The sequence below is a fragment of the Carcharodon carcharias genome, chromosome 13 (assembly GCF_017639515.1).
Source record: "Carcharodon carcharias isolate sCarCar2 chromosome 13, sCarCar2.pri, whole genome shotgun sequence".
Taxonomy (NCBI): Eukaryota; Metazoa; Chordata; class Chondrichthyes; order Lamniformes; family Lamnidae; genus Carcharodon; species Carcharodon carcharias.
In genome coordinates, this window is record NC_054479.1 from 115,372,003 (window position 1) to 115,388,847 (window position 16,845).

A 16,845-nucleotide genomic window follows, 5' to 3' on the forward strand; every position below is an offset into this window, starting at 1 on the left:
TTCATAAATTCCATCCAAACCAATAACAAGCTACAAAGAAATAGTTACAGTGCCTCTACTTATCTTTGATTCTGATAATAGAGTCTATTCTACCGCCAGTAAAAATGTTATATTCTATCCATTTGATACATTGCAACACAACATGAAAAGGCTGTTTAGTAACAATTGTCAGTGCCTGTGGATTCTAAGGACTAATAGATCATGTGATTACATTTGACCCATTCAACAACCGTGATGGTTAGATTTTTAGAGTAGGACTGGTCTGAGTTCACTGTAATTGCTTGTGATTTTCTGTTTTCGACTCCGCAAAAAAGTTCACGTCTGAAGCTTTAGGAGGCTGGAGATTGCAGACAATCTCTCAATCATGCATTCAGTAAAATAAAAGCAAAATACTGTCCATGCTGGAGATCTGAAATAAACACAAAGTGCTGGAAAAACTCAGCAGGTCTGGCAGCGTCTGTGGAGAGAGAAACAGAGTTAACATTTGGAGTCTGATTTAGTTTTTCAAAACTGAAGGGTGGTAGAAATGAAGTGTCATACGGACTCGAAACGTTAACTGTGTTCCTCTCCGTAAATACTGTCAGACCTGCTGAGTTTTTCCAGGTATTTTTATTTTTGTTTTTGTTTTGGATTTCCAGCATCCACAATTTTTTGCTTTTATCCATAGAGGTAGAAATGTGATAGGTTTCATGCTGTTGAAAAAGGTGGGCAGGGGGTCAGGTGGAACAAGAGGGAAGGTCAGGGATAGTTTAGAGGGCAGGAGAGATTAATTACCAAATATGTCATGGAACAAAAGGGAAAGGGAGTGGTAATGGTAGCAACAAAGAAACAAAGCATTCGTCCAGAGTGAGTGTTAATAGCAGAATAAAGGCCAGCTCTGTCTGAACACAAAAACATGAAGCAAGATAAAACTGGCAATTGGGGGAAGAATATGAATAATGCATTCTGTAAAGTCCACTGCAACCATGAAGACAGCCTTCAAATGCAGTCTGCATTAGAACTGCATGACAATGTGAGAGGACATTATAAAAGGCACTTCAGGATACTTGTTAATTATACTTTTTATAAAATTGTTGGGCAAGAGAAAACAGCTTTACTTTTTACATTAAATGGCCTCCTTCTGTGCCATAACGATTTTACGACTCTATAATTATTTGATATACACTGTGTGGCATGAGTCTGTAATGACACGTTCAGGAATTCACATTGAAGCCAATCTTCCCATAGGCCAAATATTAGCTTTATTGATTGAGAATAAATATGAATCATTTACCCTTCCCTGAGGCAACTGATGTCGAAATCAGAATACCAATCTTGAATGCTGGTTCTGTAAGTGGGCCAGCACATCTTAATGCACTGGCATAGAGATGACATTCACGCCATTCAGTAGCTGAGTCAAGCTTTCAGGGATGCACCATGGCGAATGCTTCACAAAATAAGAAAACCTCTTACCTTCTAAAACCGTGAGCGCTTCTGCAGAATGAAGTGGCTTCGGAGATGAGTGTTTTGTGCAGAAATCTAAATTTTATAGATGAACAACAGAGCATTACTCTGCATTTGTCTCCATGGCCTGAATTGTTCCCTTGTTGGGCATGCGCAATTGGCGGGGCCAGGAATTGTCAGGAAACAGGCCCCTGACCGCAATTTCACGCTGGCCGGCCAGCCAGGGTGAAACGCGCGCTGAAAATCTCAGTGCTGCCGGAGTAAGGGTGGGAAGAGGGTGGACAACGATGTCACCAACAATGGATGAGTGCTTCGAGAGAGCTTCCTGAAGGCGGGCAACTGCCTCAGGGAGCTGCAGACCTGCAAATAATAAAGCAGAAAAAAATATCCTTGCAGCACAATCAAACACCTGAAAGCATTCCTCATAAAAATACCCAGTTATTTCTTTCTATTTTATTTCCTAATAGAGATTTCATTCCGCCCTTGGATGAGGTTTCATGAAAAATATAAAGGAAGCCTGGCTGATTCGCCTGTCGGTCAACCGTAAGATAAAACAAAAAATCGTGTTCAATTGTGTCGCTAATGGGCTTCATTGCCTGCTTAATTGTCAGCGGGCGCACTTCCAACTGCTGAGCGAAATATCTTGCGCGATTTTACCCCTGATCAGGTCAGGCACGCCCACCCACAGAACGTAAAATTTAGTTGCTGCTAAATTGGATTCAGCAGCCCCTTCTATCTAACACAAACAAACAGTACAATCACTTCAAAACATCACTATCGGCCAGTTACTGATTTAAAGGGTAGAGAGTGCATGACAATGTGAGAGGACATTATAAAAGGGAAGAGGGTGGAAACCTTGAACATTTCTCAAACATATTCAGCCACTGGATTTGCAATATTCAAAATAAAAACAAGTAACCACTTCAAAGCAAAGTGGATGCATCTAAAAAATATTGTACAGCTGACACGGAACTGTAAGTAAAGACCTCTGTGTAGGGTCACTATTTTAAGGTAACTCAATAAGTTAAATTTCCCCATTACTGCTTTAGATTTCAGAATTTTTATTACTTGTTTGTTTTTCTGTCTTAACTGAAACCCAAAAGCCTGGTTAACAATGTACCAAGGCCACCATGTTTTCCAATGGAATTCTCAACTGCTGTGTGCAGATAATGAACTTGTGACATTTCATTGTCCACACGTCCATCCAAGATTAAAATACTGTACCTGGTGAAACCCAATTGTACCATTTCTGTTCAAGATGCACAGTTAGGAAATGATCTGCAAAATTAGTGTTATTAAATATTAATGCTGGCTAAAAGTAACTGCTGCTTTGATGATTGAACACCATGGGCAGAATTTTGCCCCTGGTGAGGCTGCTCAGCGGGGATGGTTGCGAAGTTGGCCACGATCGGCACCGCAGTGCGATTTAAGGCCTGCCCAGCTTGGAGTGCGAGCAGCGGTGCTCAGCGCTGCCTGTGAGGGTGGGGGGGAGGAGAGCGAGCCGGCCTAGAGCGAACTTCGCGCACACGCGTGACAGAGCACTTCAGTCTCACTGACCTCAGGGAGATGAAGCGGTGTTTAAAAAAAAAAATGAAGAGAAAAATGTCATAAAACATGTTCCATCATGTGACTGTCACAAGAGCATGGACATGTTTTTAAATCAAGTGTGAATTTTTTATTTTATCTTTATTTGCTTTAGGAAATCTCATCCTGCTCATGGGTGAGGTTTTCTAAAAAGTGGAAAGGCCGCTTGGCGATTTCACCTACCCGCCAACCGTAAGGTTGGACAGGCAGCGTAAATTTGAAATTAATTACCTTTTTAATGGCCTTAATAGGCCTTTTAATTGTTGACTGCCGACTCTGGCGTGCGCCCGCCAAACGAAATATTGTGGGACTATGCGAGCACATCGGGACGCTCGTCTGACAACGCACGTCATTTTATGCTTGGCCGGATTGAGCGTGTGTCCGCCTGCTGAGCTCAATGTTCTGCCCCATAGGGTGGAACTTAGACTGAAGTTTATTTGCACTTATATGTGTGGTAAATTGCTGTTAGGGAGACATTCAAATGGTATGGAGCCCTCCACAGGGCATCTTAGACCTGTGAGAACAGAGTGAGCACGTGTATCTCCTTAACCAATCCGATTACTAAATTGTCTATAAGCGGTGCAGAGTCCAGACCAGGAAGTGTCAAGTACAATATTTAATTCAATGTCAAAATAGGTACAGAAAGCAAACTAAAAAGGGAGAAGGAAAGATTGGATTGAGAGAGAGATAAAAGAAATAGAAAAATAAAGTAATAACAAATGTTTTTATTTGAAATTCTTTATTGAAAAAACATCTAACAATGATTACAGTCTGAAGGAATGAGACTCATCATTTGTTAATTTTCAGTGCCAGAGAGGTTATTCATCAATAATTAAGACTTTCCACACTTTTAAAAGAGCACTTGGACTCGGACTTGACTATATTTCTGTGGTGCATTTAGTCATCATCTTTGATATCTGTACAGGAACTTCACAATATCCAATACACTTGAATGAGCAAAACTTGGGAAGATACTGTTTCGCACAATTTATGGAGGAGTGGCACATCTGGTACAACAAATTACGGATTTGCATTTACCTGTGCTTCTGCCCTCACCCGAGCTTACTGTATCATTTGTACGTACCTCATAGTGAGTGTCAGGGCCTTGGGTTCTCTGGTTTCTATTTATTTCATTGCTTATGGCCCCACCCCACGTTCTTTCTCCAAACATGATTTCCCCCAGCTAAGATCTTAAAAGGATGCATTCTACAATTTTATGGTTAATGGCAGATGTCTCTGCCCACAATTCCTGACATGTATGCCCTATACATTTTTGAAAATCCTGCTGCTGACACAAAAGATACTCTTTGTACCTCAGTTTGTGAATTTAGCAACTCATTCTGATTTTCATTATGGGGGCAAAGTGCTGTTTGTTGATTTAACGTTAACATTTCTTGAAAATTTGCGGGAGGTAATTTATAACCTGGGAATTAGAGAAAATTTCCTCCGAGAGTTTAAGCTAGTTTTTACAAATAATCAAGCATGGTTAAAAATGCTAATTTTGTTACAATTCACTGGAGATAGACTCATCCTCCACATCCCCCTCCCCACCTCAACTGGACTAAATGGGTTGTAGCTATAAACACAGCCAAGAACACTCTCTAGTGATATGATCATCTAAAAGTTGGCTTCCTTGACCAGTTTGAGTCACCATACCTATGCAAAGAAACGCTATTGGCTTTAGTTTTACTTTCCAAAAGAGTGGAAATAGATCAACTATTTGTCACCCAGCTATCATAGAGAGTCAGATCTCATTGCTTTTGGAAAGAGGTTTTACTTCAAAAGAGTAAACTCCTGTTTACAAAAGATAGGCCAAATAAATATTTAATGCAGGTTGCACCTTGAAATCTAGAAATGCTACTAATAGAGCTGTCAAATAGTTCCATGGGAAATTGCTTTAATAGGTATGTTTTTCAAATGACTGTTTAGACACAAGTCTTCAGTCGTTTAACGCTTCATTGCTTGTATTGGCATACTTTACACATTATTTTGAGGAGTTTTAGAATCAAACCACTTTGCAGCTGAAGTATCAGAATGAAGCTTCAAAACGAACACCCTAAGTTATAGAATCATTGAAATGCACAGCTTAAAGGAGGCCATTCAGCCTGTCATGACTTGGCCACCTCTTTAAAGAGCAGCCATGGCCAGCCCTGCATCCTTGCTTTTTGTCCATAACTCGAAGGGCGGAATTTTACACCCCCGCCATGACGGGGTCAGGTTGTAAAATGCGGCAAGCCATTCAAAAGCCCATTGACTTCGGCAGGACCATAAATTCCTGCCGGCGTAAAATTCTGTCCTAAGTTCGTCAACCTCATGTGCCTGCCCCAACTCCCTTTTAAAATTATTTATGGAATCAGCTTCCACCACCTCGTTGGGTAGAACATTTCAGGTCCTGACAACTCTGAGGGAAAATTTAAACAAGTGTCCTTGGTTCTCGAAGCCCCGTCAGCACAGGGGCTGCTGAAGAACCCTGAGCCACAGGCCTGGCTGCTCCTCTGCTCCTTGCCAGCCAATCTTTACAAGAGGATGCAAAACCGAATGATGAGGCCCTCATTTACATATTTCAGGAGCCGGATGCCTGATTTGGAAAGCCAGAGCAAGTGCTTGAAAAATCAGACTGTCAAATTTGGCAGTGGCCCAATCATACATCCAGAGATACTATTATTAAATTGATCATTGTTGCACAGTTTTACACCTGGGAAATGGGTGTAAAGCATAGCAATTTTCATTCCGTGATTTGCAGTGACTGCAATATATTTTTCGCTATTTTGCTTGTATCAGTTAGCTTTTGACCTTTAACACCTATGCTTGACATGTCAGATTGAGTTCAAACTCCTGTACAGTTTAACTTAGTAAACAATGTGGGAGACCCTTCCTGACCAATCCCATTGATTTCTTTGGAGCAATGATAACCAGGTCATGCTAAATCCCATGACCTTGAACTTCCAAAAGGCATTTGATGAATTTCCACACAAAAGTTACAAATTAAGTTTGAAGATTTAGGGATTTAGGGTAAAATGTGGAGATAGATAAGATATTTGGCTGAAGATCCCCTCTACAGTACAGCCCATGGCTGCTGCACCAGGCCAGGAGGGCCTTTAGGTTTGCCTGGAGCTCTGGCTGCCCAGTTTGCCACTGGGAGGCCACCTTGAGTGGCTAAACTTGTCCCCCTTGGCCTGCATGATCCTGGAAACTGACTGAAAAATCCCAGCCATCTTCCGTTAATTGGCCTTTGACGAGACTTGTTGGTTAATTGCTGCATGTGGGCAGCTAATCTGTCACTCCTCAATCCCACCTCCATGAGAATGGCACAGGGCAGGATGGAGCCAGGAAACCGGCATGGAGATGGTGGGACTACCTTAAGATCTCACCCGGATCTGATCCCGGCAAAAATTTGGCAGGCTCTTTTTCATGAAGGCCAAGACCTTACAAACTACTGTTGAAATGTGGTAAAGTGTTTTTTACAATTAGTTATTCTCAGAATGCAGTGGTGATTGCTTTGTAGAAAAATACGGCTATCATTCAGGGCAATCAATATTCCAACAGGAATGAAGTGAATGATCAGCTGATCCGTCAATAGGAGATTAACTGGAATCTGAACTAAACTAAACTGAAGGTGAATATTTTAAAGGGGCATCACCTTCAAAAAAAGTGTCAAACGTCCAATGTATGTGGCAGAAATCATGTTGACATGCATCATGATGTCAACGTGACATGGTTGTAAAGAAATTGATACACAACTCTGCTTTCTCCAGGAATGTTTTTTAAAGAGTTTGTCAGACCCATTTTCCATAAAAAAACATTCGCTTAAGATCTAAAGGTGATAAAGTTAAAAAGCCAGCCTCCAAATTATGCAATAGCCAGAAGGTGAAGTCAATGATCAGTTTTGAAACAGTTCAAAAATTTGATGTTTTTTTTTATTTGTTCTGCATCTTTAGGTTAATAATATAAGTGAGTAGGATGTTTGACCTTGCAAGGGCTAAAATTCCTCACTCTAAAGTATTTCCATTTTCCTCCAAATGACATACATCTCCTCTGTTCCCATCAGTCACAACTGTGCAGCTCACCGCTGCAAGATAAAGACAAGCTCCAGATACTTCACCAAACAAATCGTACCTGTCTCTACAACCAGGTGAATTCTGGCACCAAGTCTCAAGCAAGTGGCTCTCAAAGACTTCTTGGACTGATATGCACCTTTTCATTGAGCATTACTGCTTAGAACTGATTGCAATAAGACCATAAGACCATAAGACATAGGAGCAGAAATTAGGCCATTTGGACCTTCGAGTCTGCTCCGCCATTCAATCATGGCTGATATGTTTCTCAAACCCATTTTCCCGCCTTCTCCCCGTAACCTTTGATCCCCTTACCAATCAAGAACCTATCTATCTGGGTCTTAAATACACTCAATGACCTGGCCTCCACAGCCTTCTGTAGCAATGAATTCCATAGATTCACCACTCTCTGGCTAAAGAAGTTTCTCCTCATCTCTGTTCTAAAAGATCTTCCCTTTACTCTGAAGTTGTGCCCTCGGGTCCTAGTCTCCTCTACTAATGGAAACATCTTCCATTATAAAGATATAATATAATATTATATATATATATATATAATTCCATATAAGACTGTGGCTTGGCAAAATCATGCCTAACTACACCCCAGATAAACTCGTCTTCTCTCCTCCCATTCGGACTCTTCTCTGAAAGGAGACACATAATTGTGTCGTCGCCATTCTTAAGCTGGAAAGAACCTCCTCACACAATATATCCTGTTTTGCCCCCTCCCTTCCCATGGAATCTTGCCTTGGTTATGTAGCTATGAAAGGATAATAACAGGGGTCTGCTGTAAACATATTTAACAGGAAGAAACTAAAAAATCAGATCATCAAAACAAAATTCACATTCGAAACTTTTGCTTCTATTTTCCTTTCTTTTGACATGTGCCATACGGTATTATTACTGGCCATCTCACAATCTGGACTATGCATAGTAATTAAATAGAATCTGGGTAAGCATATGTTGTAATGGATACAGTGCTCAATCCTAGGACTGTGATATATAAACTAAAGCTGTCATTGGAAAATAATTTTCTTGTAAAACTTGACAGGTTATGTAAACATTATTTAATAACCTGTCCGTGCTCAGTGATAGATATTAAACACAGCTACAATTGAGTTTTTCTTCCTGCCTAATCAAACCCTCCTCCAGTTTTTCTTTAATGATCTGTGCTTTCTCCTGTCAGTCAAATTTATGAAATGTCTCTGCTGTAAATACTAAGCAGATATAAGTCATTTTCATTTGCACAAGTCATTCCACAACATCTGTCCATGCCATGCAGTGCCTGGATGGAGGGCCTCACTGCCCTGGCCATCTTTGAGTTGTTGTAGATAGCTTCAGTTTGATTGGCAGTGGCTTGGGAGCAGTAATTAACCCCTTGTCATAGATCGTGCGTTCCATTGAAAAGAACCAATAAGCAGGAAGGGAAGGAATTACCTGTGTGAGAGAGAAAAATAATTAATGAGCTGGGAGGCTGCTTGAGATGAGGTTTTTGTGCCAACTTCAGTCACATCCCTCATTACAAATTTAGTGTACAGGATTAAGTGGATTAAGGATTTTGTAGCCACACATTGAAAGTGGAATTAGCTTTCTAAACCTTTACTTAATTACTATTTAAAGATGTGGCTCCAGTGGGATTTCATGAAGTGGCTAAAACCTGTTTAGGTCATTTGGCACCATTTGCTGTGTACTGACGTTTTGGAGAGGACGACAGATAAATAATTCATAGTTGAAGAACTTTGAAATTGGTTACTATTATTTTGTTCAAAAATGTCTGTGTTTTATTTTCTAGCTTTTAATATTCACAATTAGCATATAGTTAATAGAATGATGCTCCAAGTTGACTCAACAGCTGACATAATTTCAAGCAGACGCTCTCGTAACCTAATTTTGGTATGAAAGCAGTCCTGTGCACATTCTGAGAGGGTCTGTGATTAAACTACTTACCTGTGAAAATAATTGCAAAGGAATTTACAGGTTAACTGTTACTCAATTGAATTGGCTCAAAAATGTAATTTGATAGTTTTTACCCGGACACTGGGAGAAATTTTGGCAATGAAAAGTAATGGCTGGATTTGGGTTGGTTTGGAGGTTAAAGTGTGAAAAGTTTGAACCCAGACCACAAACTGTTTCCGACTCGCCCATTTCTGGTTTTAACAGAAGCTGGACAGGGGTGTGTTGAGAGGAAGCTGGTTGGAAACTTAAATATTTCAATGAGGCTGGCAGTCCCATTGGTCCATGATTTCAATTTTGACTCTGGCCGGCTGGGATTCCCAGGCCTCGGGGAAATCTGGCTACTCGAAGAAAACAACTGTTGGATCAAGGATGTGAGTGTGTTTTCAAACAGATCTGGATCCCATGTACATTCTTCACCTCCCCCCAACCCCCTCCCCATTGCCACCAGCTAGCTCACTTGAATCTTCTGATCTCTTCCCTCAAATATGCCAACAATGATGCCGATCTTGGTATGCCACTGCCTCCAATATCCCATGACTCCACCCTGGCCTTCGATCCCTTGGCCCTCCAATCTCAAATCCCTTCTGGTCTGTGATCCCCGACCCCAACTTGTACCAGCCTCTGACCTCCCCACCCCCCTCAATTCCATTGCCTCCAATCTCTGGTGTTGCCTGCCTTGCCTTGATCTCCAATTGTCTTGTTTACACAAAGCAGGGAAAATCCTATCCAGTTAATTACAGCCCCATCAGCCTATTCTCCATCATTCCAAGTGATGGAAAGTATTGGAAAGACTGCTATAAAAAAATATTTACTCACCAATAATCTGTTTCCTGATGTCAGGTTTGGGTTCTGCCAGGATTACTTGGCACCAGAATTCATTACAACCTTGGCTCATGCATGGACAGAAGAACTGAATTCCAAGGGTGAGGTGAGGGCGACTGACCTTGGCATCAAGGACCCCCATAAAACTGAAGTCAATGGGAATTGGGAAAATCCATCACTGGTTGAAGTCATACCTAGCATAAAAGATCATGGCTGTTGTACACAATGATCTCAGCCCTAGGGCAATGCTACAGGAATTCCTCAGGGTAGTGCCCTATGCCTGGCCATCTTTAGCTGCATCATCAATTACCTTCCTTCCATCATAAGGTCAGAAGTGGGAATATTTGCTGATGATCACAGGGTGTCCAATTCCACTCGCAACTCCTCAGATGCTGAAACAGTCTGTGCCTGCTTGCAGCAAGACTTGGACAACATTCAGTCTTGGGTTGATAAGTGACAAGTGACAGCCACTTTAGAGCCAGGCAATGACCATCTGCAGCAAGAGAGAATCTAAGCATCTCTCTTTGACATTCAGTGACATTATCATCACTAAATCCCCCACTGTCAAAATTATGGGGGTTACCATTGACCAGAAACTGAACTGGAACATAAATGCTATGCTACAAGAATGAATCAGAGGCTGGGAATTCCACAATGACTAACTAACCTCCTGACTCCCAAAGCCTGTTCATCATGGCTCAAATCAGGAGTGTGATGGAATACTCTGAACTTGACTGGTGTAGGTAGCTCCAACAACACTCAAGATGCTTGAAATCATCCAGGACAGAGTAGCTCATTTGATTGACATTCCTCCAACCACCTTAAACATTCATTCCTTCCACCACCGGTGCAATGCGGCAGCAGTGTGTACCATCTACAAGTTGAACTGCAGCAACTCACCAAGGCTCCTTCAACAGCATCTTCCTAACCTGCAACCTTTACTAACCAGAAGCACAAGTGCAGCAGGCACAAGAGTCCACCGCCCCTCCAAATCTCACACCATTCTGTCTTGGAAATATATGGCCGTCCTTTCATCGCCACTGGGTCAAAATTGTCCATCTCCCTGCCTAACAGCCTTCACCGCATGGACTGCAGTTGTTCAAGAAGGTAGTTCAGCACTACTTTCTCCAAGGCAACTCAGGATGCACAATAAATGCTGGTGTTGCTAGTGAGCCTCACATCCTGTGAATGAATTTTAAAAATATATAAACAGGGTCATGGGATTAATATGCTTAAGAAAAATCTGATTAAAACTGTACTTTTAAAGGCAGGCATAAAATGCAGTGAAGGACCTCTTTGGGGAAGATCCATTATGCAGTTTGTAATGATTGCTTTGGGCCCATATATTGCATCAGTCTGTTTTTTATTCAAGTTGAAATCTCTAATTACAATGAAAGGAAGAGATGAAAAAACACTGAATAAGATGACTTGTGGACCAGTGTGAAAAAATTACATTCCAAGTGAATTACAGTCTTGCATGAGAGACTAAAGGCATTAGCAATTTTCAATAAAACCTGGACATGGATGAGCAATTGCTGTGGATTGTGATGTATAAGTTAACCCGCATATAAGATGACCCAATTTTTCTGGTCCCAAAATCAAGTTCTTTCAGATACCAGGCATATAAGGTGACCGCCCTCCCCTCTTCAGCCACAAAATGCTATACTTGCATTGGTAGAAAACCTCGACTTATCATCCTACAAATGCATGTTTTATTTACTTCATAACTAGGTGCAAGGGATTGAGCAGGCAATATGGGCAGTGCTGCAAATATATACGGGAGTTTAAGATACACCCATACAGAACATACCCCATGTGGCAAACGACAAAGAGGAATGAGCCTTCCAACAAAATGAATGAAGCACGAAGCTGCTTTCAAGCTAAGAGTCATAACCTTTACTAACTCGTCAAATAGCTGTGCTGCAGCGAGGGAATTCAGTATTTAGTGAGAAACTGGTGCAAGAATGGATGAAGAAGGATTCTGCCCCGAAGAAGACACCCCAATTCAAATGCACAGTGAGAACAAGGATCAGCCACTGGCCTGATCTTGAGAAGCATGTATCAGAATGGGTCCTTGAAAATGGTCAGAGTGGTTACATCTTCACCAAAAATGCAGTGCATGTATATGCACTTAACGTGGGCCAAATCAAACCCTGAGTCCAGCAAAGATTTCAGAGCAACAGTTAGTTTGTGTAGCTGCTATATGGAACAAAAACACCTAGGGCTTAATTTTTCACGGGTCTATTCCCTGTGGGATGGGCACATAAAATTGGGTGGGTGCCCATCCCACCACCTTCCTCCCACCCCAAGATCTCCCCCATAATATGGGTGGGCTGCTGACTTTGGTGCCTTCCCGCCATATTACAATAAATAATCAAGGGTCAATATTTAAGGTTTGTTATCAATTAAGCCAATTGACCCTGATAATAGGCTGCTCATGCCATTAAACATTTGGCGTGGGTAGCTGGCTGGGAGTGGGAAGCCCAATTTTTAAAAAAATCAAATGCTTAAGGGGCGGGAAGGAAGGTGGGGGCGTGGATCTTCTGGGCTGGCTTTTGCTGATCATGGGGTGGCCCCCATAGGTTGAACCCCTTTTCCCTCCTACCCATGCCTTCCTTTAAACCAACCTCCTCGCCCTCCGCCCCACTGCCCCTCTCCCTAACCTACCCAAGTCCTCCTGGCCCAGGGCCCCGGACTTACCTGGGCCTTGATCTTCTTTGTCTCCTGTAGTCCCGACAGTTGCCACTGATGCCTTCCAGGTGCTGCTGGGACTGATAGAGCTGCCGGCCAATCGGATTGGCTGGCAGCTACCGAGGGTGGGACTTCTCCCCCTCCAATGAGAGGCAGAAGTCCCAATCGGCCATGGTTAGTCCAACCCGCAGTGCGTTATAGCTGTGGGATGGGTCAGTATGGAGCATGTCGGCTCCACACCAATGTGGTTTCTAGTGGGGTTGGGCGGGGAGGCTACTGTCTGCATCTGTGCCCCACGTATTATTTAGCCCCTGGTGTTGCGGCAGAAGACAAAGATCATTCAGAGACGACCAAAAGACTCCTGTCAAAATTACCAGTTTTCAGCGATTCATCATCAGACAACAGCAAAAACATAAATACACATTGGGCGGAATTTTTAGGTTGGTGGGCAGACATGCGCCCGACCTGATTGGAAATCACGCAAGATGACGTCGGCTGAGCGTCCAGATGTCATCCAATGCTCGCGCGATATTTCGGTCGGTGGGCGCGCGCAAAAGTCAAAGGCGCACCCGCCGACAATTAAGAGGCAAATTAAGGTAATTAAAGTTGCCATTGTCTTTCATTTTAAGTTGCCCATCCAACCTTGTGGTTGGTGGATGGACGAATTGGCCAGGAGACCTTCGCATGGGCAGAATGCGGTTTCTGTTATTAAAAAAAAGAATAATAAAAACCTATGGACAGCATTTTTATAATGTATATGTTGAGGTGACTGATTGCGATGCTTGCACATATTTTTCCTGATTTTAAAATCTTTATTTCATGCTTCTCAGGCCTTCATCTCCCTGAGGCAGCTCTCTGCCTTCAGGGAGCTTCCTGTCACTGCTCGCCCTCACCTGCCCCCATCCTGACAGCGCTGAGCTTTTCAGTGCACATTTCATGCTGGCTGGCCATGAAATCGCGTTCGGGGGCCGTTCGCAGTTGGTGGACTGTTTCTCAGCCGCTCCCGTACCCATCGATCGCACTCGCCTGCCAGCGTAAAAATTCAGGCCATTGTGTCACAATGGGCAAAATGAATGCAATGCCCATGATTTCCAATATACCCAGCAACCAAACCGTGGAGTGGAAAGGATTGGCAACATTTCTAGTGAAAGCAACAGGACATGAGGAAACAAGTTTCATGGTGGTTCTAGCCTGCATGGCCGACAGAATGGCATTAAAGCCTACGGTAATTTTCAAACGTAAAACCATGCCAAAAATCAAGTTCCCTGCAGGAATTTGTGTCCATGGGTCCGTGACAATGGCTGGATGAATTAGGATGGAGTGAAGTTTTGGATCGATAATGTGTGGCATAGGTGTCCTGCTGGCCTAGGTAAAGAATGCAGCTTATTACTGTGAGGCATATCGAGATCCCATTATAACCAAGAGGCACCTGTGAAGGAATAACTACCACATTGCAGTTATGTCAGTCATCTAACAGCCCTAAGTCAACCTTTGCATGTGTGCCTCAACAAGCCATTCAAGAATCATGTTTGTGCCATATGGAATTAATGGATAGTTGACGAAGAAAAACCTTCACAAAGAGTGAAAATATGCATGCTGCCCCACTTGATGTTTTGTGCGGTTTTGTCCTCATATTGTGAGATGCTGTTAGTGCATAAACTGTCATCAGATTGTTCAAAAAATGCAGAATATCCAAATCAATGGATGGAGAGAAGGTTTATTTGTTGTGGAGGGATGATTCTGAAAGCAAAAGCTGCAAATCTGATCGAGAGTGGGATCCCACAGTGATGCCATCGCCAAAGTGACTCAGAATGCATGCGATGGGACTTTTTATGTTGGGTACCGAAGACAATGAACTTGAGAGGTTTTAAAACACTTTTAGGGTGGTTAAAGGCATCTTTGTACGATTAATTATTCAATAAACCATGCCACATTATTATGAATTACTGGTATTACGTTTTCTCGCACTTCAAAATGGCGACCATCCACACCCACACTGGTGGTTTTATGCTCAGCATATATGTTGACCCCTGTTTTTTAAAATGATTTTTAGAGGTTTTGCAGGTTGACTTATATGTCAGGATCTACAGTAGCTAAAGGAAAAGGAGCAGTGGATATTATTTAGGGGCAGGGAGAGTACAGAGTGGTGTGACCTAGGAATTGTTGTTCGGGCTCTGAATGTTCCTGATTTACACTCTTGGATTCAGAAACCCAATGCAATGAACAAAATTTGCAGATGTTAAGGAAGCAACCTGTAATTCTTGCAAATATGGAGAGACAAATAATGACATTAAATTCAATACAGAGAAGTGCAAGGTATGGTGAAAATGTTGTGGATGGATAGCTTTCAAGGTGAATTTTAAAGGCATCTGAAGAAGATGATAGGTTCAATAATTAACATGCTAAATTACTGTGAAACAGCGACACGCAAAGCAAATGAGTAATTAATATAATAATTACCATCAGCAGAATATAATAAGAGGATGTCATAATTAAATTGTACAATGCCCTCATCAGACCATTCTGTAAGTAGTGGGTTCAGTACGGTACAAAGACATTCAAGCCACAGTGATGGTGTAAAGAAAAGCATTAAGTCTGACCGCTGAAAACTGTGCGCGGTAGATCTGTACTATCACATTTAGGATTTGGTGATGAAAGAGTACATAAGTATTGCTGAAAAAAGAGACATGTCTCAGCTTTTCGCTTTACACTCACCAGGACACTCTGCAAGGTGAGGTTTCCTGATGAGTACAAGATGAAAAGCTCAGATTTTTCAGCAAAAATCAAGCTCTGTAGTGCCAAACGACTGAAGAGTACACGATTAAAATGTTAGGATGTTAAGTTATAGAGGAAAGATTGCTTAGAAATACTTTTCTGCTGAGATCAAGGAATATGAAGAAGCTATGATGGGGATTGTGAGTCTGTCCTGCGATGGAGCAAAGTTCCTTTAATTCCTTTCTTCCTCCCAATCTTTCTTTCTGTGTTTGTTGTTTTTCTTTATTTTCTGGATCTTTTCGAATGATGGATATAAGGGTTTACCATTTTTGGAGTTCATTGACTATTCTAGGGCAAATGTTGGCCTGGTTACCAGGTGAACTCCATTCCTCTTCTTTGAATAGTGGTGTGGGACCTTAAATGACCAACTAAGCTGGAAGATGATAAATCCAGCAGTGAAGCACTCCTTCCCTACCACACTGAAGTGGTAGCTAAGACTATGGGTTATATGTTGTTATCAACAGCAGGGCTGAAAAACCTCCCTCCTTCTGATTTCAGTGAGAGAATGCTATCATTGAGCCAAATTGACTCTGGAATAACCTAATATTATCCCCTAATTCTATTTTGTTTGCTCTCCCAGCGACTCTTTAAAATTTCTTCTCTAATATTTGGCTTGCAATTTTGTTTACTTTAGTACTTTCATTATCTGCCCTTCATGGTTCATTCTGTTGGTTGTACAAAATTACATTTGTCTTTTGCATTTAACGACTTGTTCATTTGTTTTATGATTGTGCCCTCTACCCTTGCAGCGTATATTTGACTTTTTTTAATCAAAGTAATCACTATAGGCAGGCTCGTCTGTTCAGTGTGTGGGGGCAGGCCCTGCATGCCAACGGGTAGAATGACGCGCAGTGACATTGGGCGCACATCCTGATGTCACCTTGCGTCGTTCCAATTTTCAGTTTGGCGGGCATGCAGCTGATTCTGGTGCGCGCCTGCCGAACTGTCAAAGGCCTATTAAAGCCATTTATCAACTAACTGAATACTTGTCATGGCTGCATGTCCAACCTTAATGTTGGCGGCCAGGTGAAGAGCCCAGGTAGTCTTCACATTTTTCATGGAACCTCATCCACAGGCAGGGTGAGGTTTCATGAAGGGTTTATGAATTCATTTGAAATTTTTATTAAAATTCATTGACATGTCCCAGCTCATGTGACACTGTCACATGAGGGGACATGTCTGAGTAATGTATTTTTTCACAATCAAATCAACCTCCCTGAGCTCTGTGCCTCAGGGAGATTTCTGAACTCTTTCACGCGCATGCGCAAAAGCACGCAGTCCCCGACTCTCCTTCCCCCCCTCCCCCCACCACCCACACAAGGAATGCTCGGTGCTTCCAGGTGGGTGTCACGCTGGGCGGGTCTTAATTGGCTCATGCACGTAAAATTGGCCTGCCAGCCATATGAAAAATTCTGCCCATAAATCCCCAGGGATAATCCCAGAGCTTTTGGCCACAGTGGAAAGCAGCACTGAAGCAGGGATCATGCAAGGATTGAGAGCTGAGAGCAGGTAGAGCAATGGC

General features: G+C 42.3%; 1 protein-coding gene across 1 annotated transcript in view; it reads left to right on the plus strand.

Annotated features, from left to right (window-relative positions):
- The window catches only part of LOC121285595 (voltage-dependent calcium channel subunit alpha-2/delta-1), a 711,948-nt gene that overhangs the window by 252,258 nt on the left and 442,845 nt on the right, over positions 1-16,845 (plus strand). The gene's annotated exons all lie outside the window — the stretch shown is intronic.